This window comes from Alligator mississippiensis, chromosome 5 (assembly GCF_030867095.1).
Source record: "Alligator mississippiensis isolate rAllMis1 chromosome 5, rAllMis1, whole genome shotgun sequence".
NCBI lineage: Eukaryota > Metazoa > Chordata > Crocodylia > Alligatoridae > Alligator > Alligator mississippiensis.
Window position 1 is genome coordinate 132,427,589 of NC_081828.1, and position 16,815 is coordinate 132,444,403.

The window sequence follows — 16,815 nt, forward strand, 5'->3', positions numbered from 1 at the left end:
GGTGCAGGAGCAGCTGGAGTGATAGGGGGAGGGGCAACTAGCTCAGGGACTGCACATTAACCCCTTGTAGGCCATATATAGCCTGTGAGCCACCAGTTGGACAGCGCTGCTACTCACAAATGGATGATAACCGAGAGGAAATCAAACCATAGGATAAGAAATGAAAACAAGACTTGAGGGTGGAGATGGCTAACCATTAAAAGAAAACCATTATTGGCAAGGTGACTGAAACCAAGAGAAGATTATGCAAGGTAGGGCTAATAATGGGCAAAACATGCTCACTTAAGGCTTTCAAAGTCCAAGTGAAGCATTTGAGCCTCCAGCTGTTCTGAAAAGTACCCAAACCTACAGTCACAGCTTTTCTATTTCCCTTAGTCTTGATTATCCCAGACCACCTGGATAAGTTGAAGATCTCAGCATGACATTTGCTGTTTGTTTGCAAGACTGTTTTTTAAAAGCAAGTTTAGGTCTAGGTTCACAGTTATGCTGCAGCTGAAAAATAATTTCCGAGACTGTGGTTTTTTAACTGCATTACCCACAGGTCCTATTCTGGACTCAAAGCCATGGGGCTTAGATGGAAATGCTCAGTCCCAGAATGAGAACTGAAATGAGAACTCCCAAATGAGAGCATTGATTACAATTGTTGGAGTCCCTGGAGCATCAGCATCTCTCTGTTCCATCTTCAACTTTCTGCTTTGTTTTGTTTAGCAGAAAATTTTCATGAATTAGTCTCCTAGCTCTCTCCACATACCCTCACTGGTTGTAGATCTATTTTCTCTGCCATCTACTAATTCCATCAAATTACCCACAAGCAGGTAACTTGGAACAAAGAAAAAGTTACTAACAGTGAAAACTCACCTCAAACTAGATAGGCATTACAATAAGCTCTCAGCTTCCTTAAATTCATTCTGTTCATGTAGGAGATTTGAAATCAAGAAGACAGACATAAGATAATTTACTATCAAATCAATGGCAATATTTTAGTAGAAGATGATGGAAAGTGGAACAATTGTTTCTTGAACAGAAAAAGGAAGAGCTAGAGCTTGATATTTCTTAGCTCTGGCATACAATAGTCAAACTTTAAAGACACATTTGTAAATAGTTTATCTAGGATTAATAAATTATTAATAGACATATTACAGCCAGGAGTAGCATGTGTTATAGATGAGAATAAGTGAGTTTGTGGACAGTGTTATAGAGCTACTGAGCTCTTGGTCTTTAGCATTCTCTAACAAAGAATCGTGGTCCAAACACTTATTAATGCTTTATAAGTGTTCGTTTAATATAAAAAGCAACAAAGTAAGTGTTTCTTAAATTGCATAGATGAATACAAATTAAAAGAATGGTCCTTGAACCTGGACATGGAGAAAAAAGACACTTCTTATTAGCATAGGTGTTAAAAAAGAAAAATGGCCTCCTCCTAATATATTCTAAACAGAAGGTTTGGATAATAGCTGAACAATTCTGAAGTGGAGAATAACTCCTGGAAGGAACCAGTTGCCAAAGACAAAAGAGGAGAAAATAAATTACCTACATTGATTTTAGTCTGAGACTCAGAGAAGACTATGCTTGGTGCTAGAACTGAGGAAAAGTAGGGCAGAGAGAGTCTTCTTCACAAGAGTAATGGAGGATGAACCCCATGGAGATTAAGCTGAAGTGAATGCTGAAAATAAGCTGAACTGAAGCCTGAAAATAACTCTTGAATTTGTGCAAGCTGAAAAATGGGTAAGTTGAAACTGGCTGAAAAAACCCCACAGTTAAACTGAACCTGCAAACATAAGTGTGGCATGAAACAAAGAATGGGGAGAAAGGAAGTAAGGAGAAGAGTTATAATTTCCCTCTTGAAACTGTATACAGTAAATGTTCTGTTAACCAGCATCTTACAAGTAGGCATGCTCCACTAACCAGCATGTTGCTTGTAAGATAAAGTGAAACCGGAAGTGCCCACCATGACACTTCCGGTTTCTCCGAGCCCCCATGACTTGGGGCAAAGCAGCCTGCTTTGCCAAGCCCCCATGACCTGAGGGCATAACAGGCTGTGCAGGGCCCGCCTCCCTGTCCCACGGGGCCTGCAGGGCCTGTGGGAGGGGTGGCAATGTGGCGGGAGGGGAGGAAGGAGGGCCCAGATACGGTGGTAGAAGCGGCGGTCAGGGCCGCTAAATTAATCAGCATATTTTATTATTCGGCATCTCCTATTCCCCGGGGGATGCCAGAAAACAGAGCTTTTGCTGTACCATGTATTGTTCCTTCCCCTGGAAAGATGCAACTGCTTGTTCATTATGAAGAAGTGTGTGTTAAAAGCTTAAGACAAGATTTCCCCCCCTATAAGTTATTTAGCCTGCACATATTGAATATATATGTGGTGTAAGCTTGTAGAGCATGTTTAAAAGTTAAGAGTGACTCTATAAATAGACCATAGGTGCTGACTCCATGGGTGCTCTAGGGTAATTACCTGTGGGTAATGCAGTTAAAAAACCACATAGTCAGAAAAAAAAAAAAAATGAGCACATGCTCAACACCCACTGGGCTGCTCGCAGGCATTAAACTCTGCGCCATGCAAAAAAAACATGCTTTACTGGAAGAAGCAGTGCATTACTAAAACCCAGCTCTGCTGAGTCAGTCAGCTATGAGATAGAAACACCATCAAAGCCCCATTGAAGTGCCCAATCATTACAGATGCCAGGTGAGCTGGGTTGAAGTAACACACTGCCTCTTCTTGGCATGCATAGGGCTTGGTGTGGGAATGCACTAAGTTTAAAGTAAAGCGCCTTTTTTGGGGGTGGCGGGGTTAATGTCTGCAAGCACCAACTAGCAAAAACCGAAGTTGGTGCCTATGAAAAAGACCACATACATTGAAACAGGATGAAATGTTATTTGTTGTTAAGCATGACAAGCCTTCACATTTTTTTCTCTGGACAGAGCAATTGAAGGTGGTTGAAACTGATCTAGCCCCAAATTTACCCCTGGATATTCTAGGACTGTCCAACTAGCAGTTTCCACCCTCAACCAAGTTTATCATCATTGCAGTACAGGTCACTGACAGAAGTGGGAGAAGGGAGGAAGGAAGACAAATTGGTAAAGGTCTCTGGCCATCTTTTTCTATGAATAGGACAGAGAAATATCTATTTCTTTAAAATTTAAAGGATGTTTGAGTTCAAATTTAAAATGAATTTTTTCCTAGTTCACTGAGAACTGGTTCTATCAACCTGGGGATTGTGACCTGTAGAAAGTGGGTCACAAAGACAGATTCAGGATGCTCACGTCCACCCGCCTATTTTTATGGCTCGATGGGAAGTCAATCCAAAACCTCTTTTTTTTTTTAAATGTAACATGAGATTGTAAGGTGAGGAGTTGTGGGAGGGTGTGGCAGGGCAGAAAATCCAAGTTCCTATAAAAAGAGACATGAAACCAAATTTTCATGTGATAAAAATTACATTTTACTGCATATACTGATCTTCTACAAAACATAAGACAAAGAGTCTCCTATGCTATAGCTATACTGTATACTTTGCTGTCATTTTTACATATGAGTGTTACAATTAGGTTTGTTCAAGATTCAGAAGTCCTAAATTTGTATAACTGGAGCATGATAGGGCTCCTCCAGATGTTCAGATAATGGTTTGATAGAATCTGAGCACAATCCAGAAAATCATCCTTCCCACAATGCCACACAGGCATGGCAGGAGGTGCAATTGTGGGATACAGCATCTGATCCTATCACATCTTAATGCTGATGGAAAGGAAGTCCAGGGATCCCAGGCTCCCCCAGCAGCAGCATACTAGTAGCAAGCTACTGTCATGGCTGAAAGAACCACCAGCTGAGGAGATTCCCAGCCATGGCAACACCATACAGGCTGCATGGCTGGGAATCTTGTCAACTGACAGGGCTCCCAGCCACAGCAGCCCATGGGATAGTGCTGTGGGTGAGAGACTTATCAGCTGCAGGACTGCTAGTGGTGGCAGTGCATGGTGCACCTCCGTGGCTAGGAGCTCCGTCAGCTGACAGGACTCGCAACCACAGGGGTACAGACTAGGGCTGGGTGAAGCTTCAGGTGCTGATTCCATTCAGAGGAGATTCAGCCTGATTCAGCAGCCGAATCTCCAAATCCAACTCAAACTGGGAAACCAATAAAAAGGTCTGAATCAATTTGAAGCCTCCAAATCAATTTGGAGAAGATTTGGAGATTCAGGCAGTCCCTATTGCCACCACAGGGAGCTGGATCCTGTGCCAGTAAGCGGGGGGGGGAGGGAGGCTGGAGGACAGAGACACCCCCACCAGGCCCCACCCCCTGCCTGCTCCCCCAGCCCCCCTGAGCATCCCCCAACCCCTGCCTGCTCTCCCAGCCCTGTCAATGGATACCCCGCTGGCCCCAGCATCCTTGCACTTAAAAAAAAAAGCAAACAAAAGCGCCACATTCACTAGCTACTGCAGCAGCCATTGGGGCCTCTGGGGGATCATGGCAGAGCCCTTCCATGCAGCGCAGGGCAGCAGGGATCACCTCCCCCCCCAACCTGGAAGGAACTAATGAGTGCAGGGCTTTTATTTATTTATTTATTTATTTTTAATTTTTTTTATTAAACTACCGGGACACTGGGGCAGCCATTGATGGGGCTGGGAGAGCAAGCTGGGGGTGGGGCCTGTTCAATTTTGACATTTGGCTGATTCAGCACTAGCCAAGTCTCTGAATCGGATTCGGCCAAATTGATTCGAGACAGTAATTCAAATCACCGAATTGAATCATTGCCCCCTGAATTGGCCAAATCTGAAGTGAATACTAGCTGCTTTGCACCGGCCTAGTACAGACCCTGCTATGTCTACAAATTAAAGCTGGGTAGAAACCAGTTATAAAGTTATTATACATTTTCAAGCTTTAACTTTATAACTGTTTGGAATTTTTTAAGGTGTGATAAGTAACTTACACACGTCGCTGGTCTAAATTAATTGTGCAATTTACATGTACTATGCAATTACTCTGTTAAGTGTAGAGCCAGCCTTAGATCTCTCACCACTCTTCAGTTGTGCATAGATAGTAACCGTGATGTTCTTTTTTAACTTGGCTTTGAATTACTGTCCTAATTCCCTTGAATGCTCCATGGAGGAATACCAACCCTGCTGTCTTAGAAGTCATCCTGTTTGTAATTCCTTCAGGGGAAAAAATATTTTAAGATATTACCCATGTTTTGTTACTAGGAATTTGTATTCCTTTAGAATTCAGCTTTTTAGAACCTGCCTGTTCCCCATCTTCCAAAGTTATACAGGAGAATTTGGGAACATGTCTGCTCTAGCAGCTTCGAAGGAAAAGCTGATTATAGAGCACAACTGAGGGCTAAACTCTGTAAGTACATTTGGAAGTATTCCTTTCAGACACAAGATTCCTAGTTACAAGTGCAGTACAACTAAAAGCAATTTGTAAACTGAAGAAAATATGTATGTGTGAATTCATTCATTCAACTCAGCATAATACCTGAAGTGCAAGTGATAGTATGTCCTTGCTAGAGAAGTCTGTGGAAATCACTTCATTAAAATAACCTAAAGTGTACTTTCACCATGTAGAGTAATAGCTTGTCTAAAAAATATCCTCTAATATAGACCCAACTAAAATTTCACTGTGTTGCAATATACATGCTCCAATCATGTTTTACAACTACCTTTTACTCTCAGCTTGTGTGTCAAGAGGATCCTTGTTTGTAGGGGTGAGATTGCCACCAAATAAGAAATCCTAACACAAGAATGCATATTCAGTTAATCTAGTTAGCTGCTTTTGGCTCTGCAATCTGCCATTATAAGAATTAGCAAGGCTGTAGCACAGGTAGGGAATATACATGACCAAACCCACATGATACAGAGCTTGGCACCAGAGGCCTGGCCTGGCTTGGTCCTAGTGAACAAAAGTAAGGGACCAGTATTTAAGCCATAGACTTAAGACTAGCAATTAGCAGTGAATAGTAGGGCTGTGTGAAACAGCACCATTCCATTTCAGCTTCCATTTCGCTGTTTTGAAGGGACAGTGTTTTGTTTCACTTTTTCAAAACACTGCTCTGTTTTGTTTCGTTGAAACTGTTTCGCTGTTTCGATGCATTTCAACATTTTGCCCATAGGCTATAATGAGGAATCACGAAAATGCTTATAACTTTGTCATTTCTTTCCTGATTTAAATGAAAGACTGCAGGGATGGTAGCCCCTGCTGAGGCCATGAAGTCTGCCAAGTTTCAAGGAGATAGGTACAGGGGTTTCTGGGAAACTGAACCTCAAATTGTTCAGAGCAAAACTTGTGTCACTTGTAAGTATGAAGGCACAGGGAAAGCTCAGTTCAATCGCTGCTCTTTATGCTGTTTCTCCGTTCCTCCCGCAGGGCACTGGGATTGAAAGGGACCTTAGGGAAGGATCACAGTCACTGGCCAGCTACACATATCAATATTAGAGCAGTCCTTCCCCTCTCTTCCCTGTCCCTCTCCTTAGTTTCTGTTTAGCTGCAAGCAAGCCTGGCTTTGAAACTCTAAAGGATTAGAAACTTTCAAAACATGTTGAGTGCCCTCATTTCAAAGCTGTTTGAAAGCCTTTTGGTTAACTTGAATTTCACTGTTTCAAGCTCGAAACGCATCAAAACAGCTTTGAAACAAAACACCTATTGAAATTTGGCACAGCCCTAGTGAATAGTATTCAGGATGGCATAATTATACACATATTGAACAGGTACATTTCTTAAGATGGGAAATATTTGGAAGACACAAAGGCATGAATCATTGCAAAGTTCTGACCACATTTTAACTGCATTTTCCATAGTAATGGGCCGACATGAAAAGGATTTTAATGATCCCGCCACTTTCCATAGAATGCATAAGGAGACAGTGGAACAACCATTAATTATCATGCTTTGTCTCTCTTTCATCTTCTAATTATCTGTTATAGCATACATCTTTGAGTTTCTAATAAAAGTTTGTATTCAAGTTGTCCTCACCAGTTACTGTTGGTGGGCTATCATAAAAACATTATTTCTGTGGTTCCTAGAACAGAACCTTTTAAAAAGAGAAGTCTCAGGTTTTGTCTTCCTAGAAATTCCCCCTTATTGAGGTGCATGGTGAATTCAATATGGCTAATTTCAAAATCAAGTTAAAAAACATCAGAAAATTTGATGTTACTAAGTCATCACAATTATATGTGCTCATCTGACATATAGCATATACACAAAATGTATAGCAAAACTTTGATCTATTTAGAACTGAAAATATAAGTGATAGAAGCTTTTCTAGGGTATGCAAGGCCCTAGAGATCATACCTGTAAGATGTCTAGGGGAACATTTAGCCTCATGAACCAGGTGAAGGAGAGAATGGTCGGCTTCACTGCCAAGTGCTCCAGATCTAGGTGGTAATAGAGAAGAGAGCTCATGTAAACAAATTCATTTCCTGTTCACTTCATATACAGTTCCTCCATTTCTCTTTAACCTCTGTTAACCATATAAACTACAACAAACCTAAGGAGCAAATTAATTTCTAGCATTTCACAAAGTGATACACCTAGATTCTGCTTCTAGATTAAGCATGAATAAATATTTGAAATGAGAAATATGCCCTAGGTATCAGAGCCAGAAACTGGATATTACAGCACCTCCTCTCAATTTCCCTTCAGTCATCACTGGGTTAAGCTCAATAGAGTTAATAAATATTATCTATTCGTTTTGTACTTTATGCTCACTCAACAAGGGAGTAATACCTTCGGACCACATAGCCCTTTAAAGCATTCCAAACAAAGATCTTTCATGGCTGACTGAACTACCAAGTTGAATATTCTAATATCAGAGTAGAAGAAGCACCTGTTAGTGTAACTCATTCAGCTTGCAGACATCCTAGAAAGCTGTGGGCATAGATCCACAGATGCACTCAAGTGGAATTTAAGCACCAAAATTCAACAGTGATATCCACAAAACTTGCACCTAGCTGTTTAGATGCCCGAGGCCTTTCAAATACACAAGCTTTTACGAGTCTCCCCCGCACCTCCCAAATATGTGCTCAGATCTGCCTCCATTTGGGAGACAGCCAACTATCATTCCACTTATGTCATGTTAGGTGACATGCCCCTTGAGGAGCCCAACCTGATAGTCTTACTTACAGCATGCCTAATGCACACTGTTCAGCATGGCCATTTACATTAAAAAAAATGCAGCCAGAGGAGGACTAAGAAATGGAACTACTACCTTATTACATAATAGCCTTGTGGTTACATCAGTGACAGAAGTGAGACACCAAGAGACAGTCATTCTTGTTTAGCCTCAGGGGGGGTTGAACCCATGTCTCCTGCAAACCAGGAAAATGCCACAACCACTAGGTTATAAAGTGAGGCTGATGTGTGGATACTAGGGCTGTGCGAAATGGCACCATAACATTTCGACTTGCATTTCAATGGAACAGTGTTTCATTTCAAATTTCATTTCAATTTGAAACCACTGTTCTGTTTCATTTCGTTGAAACAGTTTCGCTGTTTCGACATTTTGCCCACGAGCTATAATGGGGAAGCACAAAACAGCCTATAACTTTGTCATTTCTGGCCTGATTTGGATGAAGCTTGCAGAAATTGTAGCCCTCTCTGAGGGCATAAAGTCTGTCATGTTTCAAGGAGATAGGTGCAGGGGTTTCAGGGAAACTGCACCTCAAAGACCTGAAAGCAAAACTCACGTCATATGTATGTGTTAAGCCACAGTGGGGTCAAAACTGTAGGCTTGCTAGCCCCTGCTTAGGCCACAAAACCTGCCAAGTTTCAAGGAGATAGGTGCAGGGGCTTTGAGGAAACAGCACTTCAAGATGAAGACAAGCAAAACTTGTGACATGGATGACACTGTGTATTAAAGCACAACAGGGTGAAAGCTGCAGGCCTTCTAGCCCCTGCTGAGACCACAAAGCCTGCCAGCTGTTGAGAAGATAAGTGCAGGGCTTCTGGGTTCTGGGCCATGTACCTCTGACTGCTGACAGGCACAACTCATTACTTGGGCAATTGTGGGACTGTGTCTGTTTTGGGGCATGGGGGGTGAAAACTGTAGGCCTGCTAGGCCCTGCTGTGGCCACAAAGCCTGCCAACTGTCAAGGAGATAGGTGCAGGGGAAGTCTGGGTTCTGGGGCCCTGCACCTCTAGCTGCTGACAGGCAAAAAAAACCCAAACTCATGACATGGGTGGGTGACACTGTGCGTGTGTTGAGTGAGGGCGCACCTTAACTGACACCAAGGCAGAAAGCAGAGCAGTTCAAACAATGCTGCCTTTTATGCAGTTTTTCCTTCCCTCCCCCAGAGCACTGGGACTGGAAGGGACCTCAGGAAAGGATGACAGTCACTGGCCAGCTACACAGTCAATAATAAGAGCAGTCCTTCTTGAAATGTTTAAACAATTTTGAAATGTTTCGATTTGCCGCATTTTGTTTTGAGGCTGTTTCGAAGCTCTCCATTTCATTTCAATTTTGCTGTTTCAAGCTTAAAATGAGTCAAAACAGTGTCAAAACAAAACTTCTGGTGAATTTTTGCACAGCCCTAGTGGATACCTGTAAGAGTGTTATGTATAAATTGCTACATTGGCCTGGGGATGGCAGGAGTAAACCAGAGGGAATAGTAGATGAGTAGGCTAAGAAGTCTCTCTGAAGAAACAAGCTTATTGTTTTATAAGTTTAACTCTTTGGTCTTTTGAGAACAACACAGCCGGTAGCTCTGTGGTATCAAGTGAATGTTGACTTATTTGTGAATAAAAAAGTATGTGTTAGTGCTGGATTATTATTCTCACTATCCTGAAATTGCATTGCTCAAAAGCACAACAGCAAACCACACCATAACTCACATCAAATCAATTTTTGCCAGACATGGGATTCAACAAATTGTGAGAACAGACAACGGACACCAATTCAACTGTCTTAAGTTTAAAGAGTTTGTAAACAAATATGGATTCCATCACAACACTTCAAGTCCTAAATACCCACAATCCAATGATCTGGTGGAAAATGGAGTACATATATTGAAGGAATTGTTGAAAAGAGCTACAGATTCACACATCAATGTTTACCTGCCCTTCTTAAATTACAGGGCAGCACCCATGAAATGTGGATTGCTGCCAGTAGAAATGCTCTTTAACAGGACACTCAAAACCAGGCTGCTAAATCTTGTGGATGATGCTCATTAGAACAAAAACCCAAACCTGAAAAGTTTAAAATGTCAACAAACTCAAACAAAAATGGTACTATGACATGGGTTCCAGGGAGTTATCACAACTGCACAACATAGATATGGTGCTTATTTCAGATGGATGAACATGGAAACAAAAAGCACTTGTTTCCCATCCAGTTGCTCCCAGATCTGATCAAGTAGTTACACTGGAAGGACAGGTATTAAGAAGGAACAGATGACACTTGCAGCTTATAAAGGGGAGAAAAGGTGCAGCATCACGAAATTCACCAAAGGAAACAGCTAAAAACAAAGCAACAAGGAATGAGAGAGAAGACTGAAAATGGCACAGAAGTAAAGATATCTGAACAAGGAAACCAAACAAGAATTGAACCAATAAGAATTGACAATGCAGAGAAACTAAGAATATCACTTAGAGCTAAAAAGCCAACACAAAGACTGATAGCGACCAGTTAATGTGCTTTAACAATGGGTTGAACTAAACTTCCAATGTTAGTATTATATGGGGATATGTTACATGTAAAGGGGGAAGATGTATAGATACTTAAGAGTGTTATGTATAAGTTGTTACATTTGCTCAGGGATGGCAGGAGGGAACAGCAGATGAGTAGGCTAAGAAGGTTCTCTGAATAAACAAGCTTTATCTTTTTATAAGTTGAAGTCCTTGGTCTTTTGAGAACAACACGGCTGGTAACAGGAGCACTGTCCACCCCTTCTGTTGAAGCTGGGCCATGTGCAACAGAAAATGAAAGATTCAAGAGCTCAGAGAAAGGAAGAGGGAAGCAGATTCTGCAACCTAGTTATAAGGCCATTCCCCTGGGAAGTGGAAATATCTGGTTCTAGTTCCTGGTTTGTATTTTATCCAGGGACTGTTTAATGCATAAGCAGTCTTAGGATGAAGAAGAAGAACCTAAAGGACCATCCTCCCTAGGGACTCTCCATATAACTGGACTAGTTATGCTCCCTCTCTTTTCTGGGCCCAATAAATCTTACATTCACTGCTACATAGTAGCACAACTTCAACAGAAAGCTTGGAGACAACCCTCTCCAATCCTAGCCTAAACTGTAATCTTGTGATTTGGCCTCTTTCCTGGGAAGTGAGAGATGTGGGTTTAAATTTATTTATACTGACCTCAGGGCTCGCTTGTTCCGAGTAAGTACTCTTCCCACTTCATAAGCATATACACGTGGGCACCAACACCACAAATCCCACTTCATCTTCCCCCTCCATGGAAGTATTTTAAAGGAAAGGAATGGCCCAGCATTCAGAGCCAAAAGAGACACATATCCTAGAAGATGTTTCAGGGCATAAATCCCATTCTTACGTAAGTGCCTAAGGACTACAGGTAAGAACTTGATTCCAGGAAACAATGGAATCTCAGGCATACCCTTCTTTCCAAAATTTCACCTACATATGCCCCGCCAGCATGCTGGTAGTCATGAATCCCATTCTGAGATACCGGATTCTTCCCATGAATTGTATATGGAGTTGAAACATCTCAAGGCAGGGTCTTCCCTGAGTAAATCATTCTAGCCAAGTGTCTGTCTAATCTACTCTTGAAAATTTCCAGAGATAAAGATCCCACAGTTCCAGGTAGCTTGACCATCCTCATAATCAGAAATTCCCCCTGGCCCTTGCTGTTTAGTAGTTTGGGTTTGTTTATACTGCAAATTTGTAAAATAAACAATTGATAAAAATCTGGCCCCCAAATTGTAGGGGAGCATGATAGAGGTCTATGTGCTACATTTGCGAGGTAATTTAAAATTTGAGACAGACAGAGAGAGAGAGAGAGAGATCCCTGGAATACTGTATGAGCATTATAAATCCTTAAACACTATCTTTTTTCCCCAGAACATCTGATTAAAATCAAGAAGTCTATAATAGCAGCCATTATTTCAACATGGAAATTAAGGTTATTGTTAATTCTTTTCAACATGTATCAGCTCCCTTCTAATTAATATATATTCATTACCACAACTGAAATTAAAAGATGGCTATGAAAGGCCTTTTCATTTCAGCTGTATATATCATGAATTGAATTAAGTTACAAAAGTGGTAAATGTGTTATATGAATCTTTAAGTACCTAGTTCATTTCATACGGTGGGTACTGGGGCTATTCACTCAGGTATTACACTAAAACAGTAATTCCAGAATAGGCAGGGATCCACTGTGTGATAATAAGGCACCTATTTAAAAGGTATATTAGAGCTAAGTACTGGTTCATCATAAAATTCACACTAGTTGTGTGGTAGCCAAATGGACTGAATTCACAAGGTTTTGAAGGGAATTTTACAACAGGTTCAGGTACTGATGAGCAAGCAAGCTAGTAGAGAAAAAGGTCTTGTGTAGCTGCCAAACAGAAATTCCACAGGAATGCAAATCACCAACTGGCTGCAATTTTAAGGCTTTTTCTACACACATTTTTCAAATTAAATTAGTATATATCACTTGTTTTGATCCTTCCCCAACAGTGTATAAGAGTTTGAACCACCATGTTGCATTTGGTTTCAAGATGTTTTCTTTAGTTTTGGAACATTTCACTTTTAAGTTTTAATTTTTGGGGGGGGGGGGAAGGGGGGCATTATCTCACTCTGATTTTCCTCTCTTCCTCCCCCACAACTTTTTTTGTTTGCAGGCAGCAGTAAGTAAATGACAGAGTTGTTTAATTTTATTTCTTGTATTTAAAAAAATCCACCACCAAGAAAAATCCACTTCTCTGCCTTTTTGAATGAAAAACAAAATAGGAGAAGGAAAAAAAAGAGCCCATGGGAATATCTCACTACTTTAAAATAAAAAAAAAAAAAAAAATGAAAGACATAATAACAATTAAGGTCTTTCCCCACCTTTTTTGTTACAGAAACACTTTAACCAGCTCTCCAAAATAAAAGTGCCCATTCACCTGTCCTTATGGAGTTGACTAAGCTAAGAAAAAGGAAGAGAAAGCAGCAACACTTGCAAGTATTGAAAACAGGACTGGAAGGTGCCTCAAAAAGTCACCTAGGCCATCCTTCTGGCCCTAGGCAGGATCAGTTATACCTAAACCATTCCTGACAGATGTTTATCTAACCTAGTCTTTGGAATCTCCAGTACTGGAGATTCCACACACTCCTTAGGTAGCTTGCTGCAATGCTTAACTAGTCATATAGTTGAAAAAAGTATACCTAACCTAAATATCCCGGGTTGCAATTTAAGCCTATTATTAAGAAGTTTAATTCCAGTGGACAGAGTGAATAGTTTACAGTATTAACTTCTGCTTTTCAGTAACCTTTTACATGTTGGAAGACTGTTAACATGACTGCTTTCAGTGTTCTGTTCTCTAGAATAAGACAACCGATTATTTTAATCTTTCCTTAAAGGACACTGTTTCTAGGTCTCTGGTTTTCTCCGACTGACTTCTGCAAATACACATAGCAAGCTCTACACTTCAAGAAACTGGAGGACAGCTAAAAGCCCCAAGCAAGAGACTACCGTCACTGCTGGCCCAATGAGCAACCCCTGCAAAGCCATCAGGCCAAGGCACTTAAGGGAGCTCACTCCTGCCCCAGCCCTGGACCGAACTGTAAGCAAGGCAAAGGCCCCCATGGGCCTATACACAAATGCCAGGAGCCTGGGGAATAAACAGGAGGAACTTGCCCTCCTGCTAAACACAAATAACTACTATGTCATAGGGATAACGGAGACCTGTTGGGACTCCACCCATGACTGGACCATGGGTATAGACGGCTATACCCTGTACAGGAGGGACTGAGTGGACAAAAGGGGCAGGGGTGTAGCTGTCTATGTCAAGGAAAGCTACACATCCCTGGAAGCTGACATTGGCACCCATGGTGGATGACTGGAGGCCCTCTGGGTTAAAATGCATGGGGAACACAGCACAGGGGATACTACAGTGGGAGTCTACTACAGACCCCCTTCCCACGATCAAGACCTTGACCGGGAGTTTGCCAGGGAATTGGCTGAGGCCGCACACTCCTGGTGTATGGTTGTCATGGGAGACTAACTACCCAGACATCTCATGGGGGGAGTGCTCAGCCAAATCCGAGCAGTCACAAAGCTTTCTCTTGTGCGTGGATGACCTATCTGATGCAGGAGGTCTACGGACCGACAAGAGGTAAAGCTCTGCTCAACCTGGTACTGGCAACCGGGGATGACTTAATCAGTCACCTAATGATTGAAGGGAAGCTGGGTGGCAGTGACCACAAGCTGATCACTTTCACCATCCGCTGTAAACCTGGCAAGTCAGTCAGCAATACAGAAGTCCTCGACTTCAGGAAAGCTGACTTTGACAAGCTAACAAGGCTAGTCAGTGAGGCCCTAAAGGGCCACAACCCAAAGGGGAGGGGAGTTCAGGACAAGTGGATCCTGATGCACAAACAAAGTTTATCCCGTCTCAGAAGAAAGTCAGCAAAAGGGCACAGCAGCCCCCTTGGCTCTCCAGGGAACTGGCAGACCTCCTATGTCTTAAAAGGAAGACCTACAAAGGATGGAGGACTGGAACCACCATCAAGGAGGAATACTCTGCTCTGGTCCAGAACTTCAGAGAGCAAACCAGGAAAGCCAAGGCTGCAACTGAACTCCAACTAGCTACAAATATCAAGGACAATAAAAAGTCCTTTTTTAGATATGTGGGGAGCCAGAGGAAAAGGAAGGGTAACATTGGACCCCTGCTAAACCAGATGGGGCAACTGACAACCAACGCCCAGGAAAAAGCAACCTTGCTAAATGGGTACTTTGCATCAGTTTTTCACCAGTCCCATGGGACGCCCTTGTCCACTGCAGGACAGGGAGGCCCGAGTGAGGGAGATTCCTTACCCTCCATCAAAGCTGACCTCATGAAGGAACACCTTGACAGGCTGGATACCTTCAAGTCAGCTGGCCCTGACGGTTTACATCCAAGGGTACTCAAGGAGCTGGCTAGCATCATAGCTCAGCCCGTGGCATGGATCTTTGAGAACCCCTGGCGCTCTGGTGAAGTGCCTGAAGATTAGAAGAAGGTCAATGTTGTGCCTATCTTCAAGAAAGGAAGGGAAGTAGATCCGGCAAACTACAGGACCATCAGCCTGACCTCTATCCTGGGGAAGGTTTTGGAAAAGATTATTAAAGAGGCCATCCTTAAACTAGCTGACAGCAATATCCTGAGAGATACCCAGCATGGGTTTGTTGCAGGTAGGTCTTGCTTGACCAATCTCATTTCCTATTATGACCAGGTGACCTATCACCTGGATAAGGGGGAAGAGATTGATGTCATATATCTTGACTTCAAAAAAGCTTTTGATTTGTTATCTCATGATCACCTCTTGGCAAAACTGGCTAACTGTGGCCTTGACCTCACCACGATCTGCTGGCTGAGGAATTGACTCCACAGTAGGACCCAGAGGGGGGTGGTTGACAGAAATCAATGGTCATGGTGCCCTATGACCAGTGGGGTCCCTCAAGGCTCTGACCTAGGGCCTATACTTTTTAACATCTCTATCAATGATGTAGATATTTGTGTCAGAAGCGTACTGGCCAAGTTCACCAATGACACCAAACTCTGGGGTAAAGCATCCACACCTAAGGATAGGAGGGTGATCCAGGCAGATCTTGACAGGCTAGTGAAATGGGCAGATGAGAACCTGATGGTGTTTAACACTGAAAAATGCAAAGTTCTCCACCTTGGGAGGAAAAACCCATGGCATCCTTATAGGCTTGGCGGTGCTACGCTGGCTAGCACTACGGAAGAAAAAGACTTGGGTGTCATCATTGACCACAAGATGAACATGAGCCTTCAATGCGATGCTGCAGCTAGTAAAGCAAGCAAAATGCTGGCTTGCATTCATAGATGCTTCTCAAGCAAATCCCAGGACATCATTCTCCCATTGTACTTGGCCTTGGTGAGGCTGCAGCTGGAATACTGCATCCAGTTTTGGGCTCCACAATTCAAAAAGGATGTGGAGAAGCCTGAGAGACTCCAGAGGACAGTCACGTGCATGATTAGAGGTCAGGAAAACAGACCTTATGATGAGAGGCTGAGAACCATAGGACTCTTCAGCCTGGAAAAGTATAGGCTCAGGGGTGATCTCGTGGTCACCTATAAGTTTATCAGGGGTGCTCACCAGGATCTGGGGGAACGACTTTTCACCAGAGCACCTCAAGGGATCACAAGATCAAATGGTCATAAACTGCTCTGCGACCGATTCAGACCGGACATAAGGAAGAACTTCTTTACCGTCCAAGCCCCCAAGGTTTGGAATAGATTGCTGCCGGAGGTGGCTCAAACACCCACTTTGAATGCCTTCAAGAAATGCTTGGATGTTTATCTTGCTGGGATCCTGTGATCCCTGCTAACTTCCTGCCCCTGGGACAGGGAGCTGGACTCGATGATCCTCTGGGGTCCTTTTCAGCCCAAATGTCTTTGAAATCTATGAAATCCAAAAGGAAAACATCCTGGGAGGTGGGATTCAAAAGGAAGTCCAAAGGAGCAAAGGTTTATGAGCAATTCTGAAAGGCCCTCCCCACATAAGAGTACCCATTTAAGTCAGACCTCTTAAACAGGAAAGCTCAAAAAGTCTCTCTCATTCACTGGGCTTTTGGACATTTTCTAATAAAAAAATCCAATACCTCAAGGAAAATATAGTCAAAATTTCCACTGGCTGAGTGGGACAATTGGTAACCTGA

General features: G+C 42.6%; 1 long non-coding RNA gene across 1 annotated transcript in view; it reads right to left on the bottom strand.

Moving 5' to 3' along the window:
* The window catches only part of LOC132250878 (uncharacterized), a 101,983-nt gene that overhangs the window by 43,231 nt on the left and 41,937 nt on the right, over positions 1–16,815 (bottom strand). The window contains exon 2 of the long non-coding RNA XR_009462548.1: positions 7,278–7,360. This is a non-coding gene — a long non-coding RNA (uncharacterized LOC132250878). The remainder of the gene's footprint in view (positions 1–7,277; positions 7,361–16,815) is intronic.